At 47.1% G+C, this 7916-nt stretch overlaps 1 long non-coding RNA gene across 1 annotated transcript; it reads right to left on the bottom strand.

Annotated features, from left to right (window-relative positions):
• Positions 1 to 1175: 1175 nt before the first annotated feature.
• On the bottom strand, positions 1176 to 3006 carry LOC109942205 (uncharacterized). Its single transcript, XR_002264827.1, has 2 exons — positions 2892 to 3006; positions 1176 to 1457 (listed from the first exon to the last, which is right to left on the bottom strand). It is a non-coding gene; the product is annotated as an uncharacterized lncRNA (long non-coding RNA).
• Between the last annotated feature and the right edge of the window lie 4910 nt (positions 3007 to 7916).

The raw sequence follows: 7916 nt of genomic DNA, 5'->3' as shown, positions 1-7916 counted from the left end.
CTAGAGGCGACCGAGACGAGAACGAACCAATAGTTTATTATTGGGAGGGGGGGGGGGGGAATTGAACTTAAATCAGAGGAGGAAATTCAAAGCTGGTACGCGAGTGCAATCGCCGAGCGCATCATGCATGGAGAAAGCGCTGGGGGCCCCGAGAGGGTGCAATGAGTGGAGGAATGAGTGAACAAACCACTCATCATGGATCGGAGGCAGGCAGGCAGGCAAATATGGGCCCCCGCCCAATAATTCCTCCAACCTGGGCGAGGTTGGTTGGTTGGACGGACTGGTAGATCAGATCGGACGGGAGGGAGATAGAGGAACATGGGAAAGGCTGGAGAAAATAATTGTTTTTTTTTAAAAAATAGCTGGGTGGGGGTGGGGTACCAGGAGTGCAGTGCAGTAGTTTTAGCAGCGCGGCAGGGGGCTGCTGGATTGATTGGAGTTGGAGTTGGAGTTGGGAGAAGGGGTTGCGAGCCCGCCCTCCCCCTAATGATTGCGGGGGTGTCAGGAAAAGTGGCGGCAAAGCGAGGCGCACGGCCGGGCCGGTGGGCCACCTCCTGTCTCCCTCTACCTCCTCCACTCGCGTCCGCCGGCTCGGCTCGGCGCGGTCATACTGAGCCGGTTGGGGCGACCGACGAGCCGCCTCCACGACGCCAGCTGCTAGGCTAGCCTTGCTCGATCTTGCGTTGGTTGGACGAGACCGCTATTGCAGAAATACATTTTTTTCCGCGCGCCCCTGCCCCTGCCCCTGCAGGCCATGTTCGGTAGGCATGGATTCAATCCTCATGTGGAATTATTCCAGACGTGGATTGAATGGATCCCCTACTTGTCACTCTTTCCAGACGTGGTTTAATTCCCTATTCATTGATTCCCTGCCTCTTATTTCTTGTTCGGTTAGCATTACTTGGACTGAGATCGTGCCTGCTCGTGTCATTGTCAGTGGTCTAAAGAGCCTGACGAAATTACTCATATTTTAGGCAACATTTTTAACTTCATAAAAAAAATCCTGAATAAATCGATAGTTTCCCTAAAAAATAAATACTTTACATACATCTCTAGTTTTCTTTGAAAATAGCAGCTGATAAAGCAGGGCCTATGCAGTAGGCTTAACCTAAAGCAAAAAAATCCTCGTCAAAACAGTATACATTGCTTGACGACAAAATTAAAGCAGAGCCAACTGATAAAGAAATCTGGTTGCAGTTTAACGAGCATGGCCAACTGACGGGAAAACAGTATAAAGAACCACTAGGCTTGACCTATGCTGGCGATAAGATAAGTTGGATCACGAGAACATAAGCAACAGTACCAAAGCAAGGAGATCTGGTTACAGTTTAACAAGCAGTATATTCGTAGGTTCTAACATTTCATATCTATAGATCAACACTGTTGTCCAACTGGTCTAGACATTCTCAGCTCTCTAGCAACTATGGCCACATCTAGCCATCATCTTACCATCTAATCTGTATGTGAGAAACAAATAATTAGCCTCTACATCCCAAATCATAAACAAGGAATTTATAATGAATTGAAGGTCCAACACTTATAACATATGGTCCCAAACAGAAACTTGAAAGCAAATGTTTGGAGTGCAGAAATTTGAGACAAAATCAGAAACTTGAAAGCAAATAGAGCCTAAATGATGCTCTCCAGCGTTTCCTCGTTGAAGCTATTGTCCATTCAAACAACAGATGGTAAGTTATCCTAAGAAAACATGAGTTTTTAGCAAAACATGACATTTAAATATTCAGCTTTGATGTATTGGATTCTTTGATCAAGATTCACGAATTCAGAATTGCTAATTATTCAGCAAAACATGGCATTTAAATTGGGACTAGCTGATTTTTCATAGCAAAACATGGCATTTGAGTCCTAGCTGATTTTTCATAGCGAATCAGACCTAGCTGTAATTTTTCATCATCAAGTGCAGTCTTTACTTAACCAAAGTGAGACACAAAGATATTTTATATATTATGGAAGGGCCAAAGAAGACAAGAAAACCAGGGAAAATATAATCCTAAGTAAACTAGTGTCTAAAAGAGAAAATCATTTCAGATACAATGATTTCCACTACTAAATAACCCGAAACTTCTGCTTTTAGGAAAAGTAACAGCATTCATTCCAGAGACAAATGGAACAGCCACAACCTCCTTATCAACAGAAGAAATATAAATCATAGATAGAAGTAATATATCTAAAAAACATTCATTGGCACTACTGATTAAACGTGATGCTTCTTAAATACAACTAATGGTCTAATGAAACTACATATCATAAACAAATGGTCTACTGTAAGCAGAAGTTAGAAACTGAAACTACACGTCATGATTTATTGAGTAAAGATGAAAGCAATCAATTGAACTAATCGATTATTAGAGCACAAATTTAATTGTCAGCACAAAGTAATTGAAGGTTGAGATAAACAACCACTAGCGTTCACGTGTTGCCAGCTCTAGATACATAATCCTAGCTCTAGCTGTTGCCTTCACCTGCTGTCGCGCGCTGCTCGAGACTGCACATCTTCACAGTTCACACCACAGAGTAGAGTGGAGAGAGAAAGCCAAGAAGCCGGCAGGGGAGAGTAGGGAGAGAGAGAGAGGGGAAGAGACGTGTGATAGAAAGAATCTGGAATTGCTTAGAAACAATCTGGATCTTGAGATCTGGTAGCGCCAGGGGGATGGAGGCCAGCGCCGGGCTGGTCGCCGGCTCGCACAACCGGAACGAGCTAATCTTAGGGCTGGTCGCTGGTCGCCGGGCTGGTTCTCCTCCTCACCTAGCTACTACTAGCTACTATGTTCCACCAGCAGCAGGAGCTCTTGCAGGCAGAAGTTGCAGCGGTGAAAGCAGATCCACTCTCCATCGACATGTGAGGAGTCAGAGGAGGAGGACGTGAGTACCGGTGAAAAGCTGATGTTCTCCACGCTGATCTTCGTGTCGTAGCCAGGTAGCCGCCGATGTAGCCGCCGCCGCAGCCTCACGCTGGTTCGTGGTTTGTTTCCACGACGGGAGGACGAGGGCTGCTTCCCGGCCGGGTTGAGATGAGAATAGCCGGGGTGGGCCGGTGTTGAGGCCCGGGCGGGGTGAAACGAATGCTGTTTTGTCGTGGGCCGGGATTTTTTCCAGACCGGGCTGATCCACGGGGAATTGGGCCTAACCCCGGCCGGGATTTACTTAAACGAACATAGCCGCAGGGATTCCGAGCGAAGCGACAGCATGCCATGCATGCATGCTCCGACGCACGGCACAGGCAAGGATTACAAAACCGACGGTTTTCGGCGGTAAACCGCTCGGTAAACCGAAACCGCCAGGGGGCGGTAACGGTTTTCCAGCGGTTTTTTTTTTGAATTCAGTCCAAATTTAAAAAATTTGAAAAAATTTATAAAAAAATATATGATAAAAAACTACATGCTTTTCTGAGTAATTTGGTATAAAAGATATTTAAATTCAAATCAGTTTAGCCAACAAAAAAAAATAGAAACATATATGGACCCGTTATGGACCCGTTAACCCGTTAACAAAAAAAATCTAAAAACTCATCTCCTCCGCGTCCTCCCCAGCTCCCTCACTTTCCCCATTCACTTACGCTCTCAGCCACACACCGACGCCGCCGCACACGCAAAAATCGCCGCCGCTGCGGCTTTTACCGGCGGCTAAGCGCGGTTAACCGCCGGCCAGGAGCGGTTTACCAGCGGTTTACCGCCCGCTTCGCCGCTGCCCCCCATCGTCGCCGCAGATCCCCTCGCCGACGGGTTTCGTCGCAAAACCGGCGGTAAACCGCCCACGGGGAGAGGTAAATCGTGTTTTACCACCGGTAAACCGGTTGTGGTACCAAGATTTAGATATTTAGTGCCTAGATTTGGATTTTAAATGTTTAGGTTTTCAGATTTCATTCATATTTGCGTTAATAACTTAGTTAATAACATAGTTATTGTTAGATTCCGTTCATGAATTTTTTAGTTATAGTATATGTAACTCTGCTTTAGATATTTAGTGCCTAGCTCTGTTTTAGTTATAGTATATGTAACTCATAATATTATTTACTACTAATGTAAATATGATTTGGTATTGTTATTATAGATGTGTTGGCTTATGGTTTATGTATTAATTATGGTTTAGTTATTGTTTCAAGTTATATGATATTTTTGCCACATCTGTAGGAGACATGTCGGATGAAGATAGAGATAGAGAAAGAGATAGAGATAGAGTCTGGTTGCACGGAGAGAAGGTTGGCGCAGGTTTCAAATGCAAGTATTGTAGAGAAACAAAGAGCGGAGGGGGTGGTACCCGATTGAAGGAGCATCTCGCGCATTCATCCACACAAAGCTCCGCAACAAACTCGGCTACTTGAAATTGCATGAGCTTGTGTTTGTTAACTACAACCTTCGTCTTCGCATCCAACGAGCAACTGGTACACCAGAGCCTAGTGAGTTTGATCCTGCCTTGGCCTTCATGGATCTATCATTACATAGGCATAATGAAGCCATTAGAGATTGGATGGAAAGAGGAAGATCCAATGCACCTCCAACATTGGATGAAGACTCACCTATCAGTGACACTCCTCTTCCTAGCATGCTTTTTACATCGCTTGTACGTGAACAAGGAGGCACAGAGGAAGTGCAAGAATGGGCCGATGAAACAATTGGTGACACCCACCTTGGTAAGCGGAAGATGGAATCCGTAGCTCAAGTAGCTCTGGTTCTTCTAACTATCCGACTGGACAAGACCCAGGCTATAACCCTTATGCATGGCAATGGCAACCGAGTCAAGGAACCTATGGACCCCCTCCACCATCAGGCGAAGCACCACCATCGATCATGTATGGGTATGGAAACTATGGACCTCCACCACCACCATATTCAAATTTATCAAATATGTATCCACCAGGACCACAATATGGGTATGGACAAGTTCCTGCTGCACCGGTATGTTCTTTTGCTTTGTGGATAAGTATTTATTTGTCGTTCTTGTTTCCTCACTAATGTATCTCATATCTTTTGTATAGGCCTATCACTATCAGTATGACGGATTGGATCAATATCACGACCCTTCCAACATGCCTGAGTACTATCACTATGACTCGAGCTGAACATGTGAGTATTGTGAAATAAGTCGACCTATGTGTCGTTGCCTCGTTGGAGAGGTGTAAAAGAACTTGTATTTGAGTATTGCGAAGTTCGCTGGATGTTTATTGCATGAGAACTAGAGTTTGTGGTTGCATATGTATGTTGTATGTTATTTTGATGAACTCATGTTGTGTGGATCAATTAATATTTACTGTACAATGTGAATTGAGCAAACTACAAATAAACCCTGCCAAAATTTTCATTTTTTCTGCTAAAAACGGTAAAAACCAGTTTATTTCACGATTAACCGCCGGTTTCTACCGGTTTTTCGCCGGTTTTTCGCCGATAAACCAATTCAAATTCAAACTGATTTGGTTTGGCCAAACCGGTCGGTTTTTACCGGTTTCTACCGGTTTACCGGCGGTAAACCGTTACCGGTGGGGGGCGGTTTTTACCTCCCCACCGGTTTTGTAAACCGTGGGCACAGGCCACGTCCACGCGTGCAGCCGCGTTGTCGCGCGTTGACCTCTTCGCTCCCCGGCTCTCTCCGATGCGAGAGATTTGGCGCGACGCGCACGACACACGCATGGATCCACGCGATCTGCTTCCCATCTTGTCGACGAGCTGCGGCCGATCGGTGTCTGTCTGTCTGACTCTCTCTATCTCTCTCTCTGCTGTGCGACTGCGTTCGTGCTGCCTTGTTCGCTTGCGGGCTGTGCTGCCTAGGAATCAGCTCCCCCCACCGGACGTCCGGACGAAGAGTCGAAGGGACCGAACGGAACAGCAGCAGCGCAGAGGCCACAGGCCAGGCACTCGCTCGATCGTTTTCCGCGACACGGCCGCCCAGCAGGCTGGTGAAAGATGGGTGGGGGGGGGGGTACGGTGGCCGAACTGGTCAGCGTGCATGCGTACATGCGGCAGCAAGATCCAATATTCTCGTAGAGGATTCCAAAGCTCGCTACGAGAGGCCGGGGAGGGAGTGGCGCTCGTTCCGGCGGTCGTTGTTGCCTTCGTTCGTGGCCACCGTGCATGCGGCCCCACTCTCGACCTTTTGTCCTCTGATCTAGAACTCTACATCTCTACTGTATTAGGCTAATCACAATGGAGGTTTCATGAGGTGTTTCATGTATTAATTAGTCTGCCACATCGGCTATTTGGATGACATGTCACATCATTTAAGAAAAAAGAGTTTCATAGAATTTTATGGGGTATGAAACTATGTTAACTCGTTTCCAAGGTCTTGAAACTGTGTGAAACCTCCACTGAGAATGTTTTGTTTCATCTTCATATAATTGATTAAATCCTATTGGTTATTTATATGCAGCATTTAAGAAGTATGTTGACATATGAATTAGTGAGATGAAACTATCTATTGAGAGAGGATGTTTCATTCATCCATAAAATTGACGTGGCATTTTTGGAAATAGGGATATGAAATCCTCACTGTGATTTTAGCCTTAAAGCACCAGTTTCAACGGTCGTACCGCGTCATATTTTTTTACAAATAACCTCTCACATCTATTTTAAATTAATCCGCTGCACATTTGTCCTCTCCGTGCAGACAACCTCCATGTCCCAAAACTCCAGCTGTTGACGCCCTTTTGGAGCCGCCAATCACTTCAAAAGAACCAGTGGCGGTGCTCTCTAGTCAGGCGCGGACGGTCTGCGGCACAGGGCCGGACGGTCCGCGACCTGGCGTGAGGCGGCGGTGCTCTCTGGTCAGGCGCGGACGGTCCGCGGCACAGGGCCGGACGGTCCGCAACCTGGTGTAGGAGCTCGGGTTCTCTGCCTGACGGCCGGACGGTCCGCGCGTGCGCAAGGACGGCGGAAGATCGCCGGCGGCGCCTGGATCTCGCTCCCGGGAGGGACCCCGTCGGGGAGGAGAGATCTTAGGAGTTGTCTAGGCTCGGGCAGGCCGACCTAGACTCCTCTAATCGACGTAGAGTCGAGGAGAGGCGGAGAATTTGGGGATTGAGAGGCTAAACCTAAACTAGACTAGAACTACTCCTAGGATAAAATGCGAAATAGAAGTGTTTGATTCGATTGATGATTACAAATCGGTCGTATACCTCTCTATTTATAGAGGAGGGGGGCTGGACCCTTTACAAACTAATTTTCGAGCTTATCCCGAGATTTTCGCCAACAAACATAGCAAGAAACTTGGAACCCTAATCTGTTCTGCGCCTGCGCGGACCGTCCGGCCCCATGGCCGGACCGTCCGCGCACTCAAAATGGTGCTCAACATATGCCCCCTGCCTTTTGGTGGAGCTGAGCGAACCAAAAGCAACTAACTCGATGTGATCACATCGGTTTTCTTAGGCATCTTACCACTTACTAGGATGGTACGCAGTGGCCTTGGTCTCGATGGTTGACTTCAACGGACGTGGTCCCCTTAGCTTTGATGGAACTGTCAGTCCCAACACCGCCGAGCGTCATACTGGTCCTGACCAATTCGTCACCTTGCTTTCCTAATTTTCTAAGTGTTCTGGTGTAGCTCCGTAGTCGACCAGGTCTTCTCCTTGCAGGTCGTCTTCCTCTATGGGCGTCAGTACGTCGTTGGAGGTGTCTTGGTGTAGTGCGGATGGTTTGGCCTCAGGGGTCGGATGGTCCGCGTCCTGTGCAGATGATCCGACCTTTATAGCCGGACAGTCTACCATACCTGCAGAGAGCTGCACAATTGTCGTTTTATTTTCTATCTTTGTGGCCGTTTGAATTTTCTCAACGGCCTTTGGTCTCCACCTCTTTTGTGGTGGCGGATACTGCGGATGCGTGTCATTGAATATTCTTTCCGTCTCCTTTTCCTGATTCTCCTTTGCTCTGAGGCGCTGTAATTTTTGCTTTTGCGATCGTGTCAATCCC

This window comes from Zea mays, chromosome 9 (assembly GCF_902167145.1).
Source record: "Zea mays cultivar B73 chromosome 9, Zm-B73-REFERENCE-NAM-5.0, whole genome shotgun sequence".
NCBI classification, from domain to species: Eukaryota; Viridiplantae; Streptophyta; class Magnoliopsida; order Poales; family Poaceae; genus Zea; species Zea mays.
The sequence above is the reverse complement of the archived record's forward strand: the minus strand, read 5'-3'. Positions and strand labels throughout refer to the sequence as shown.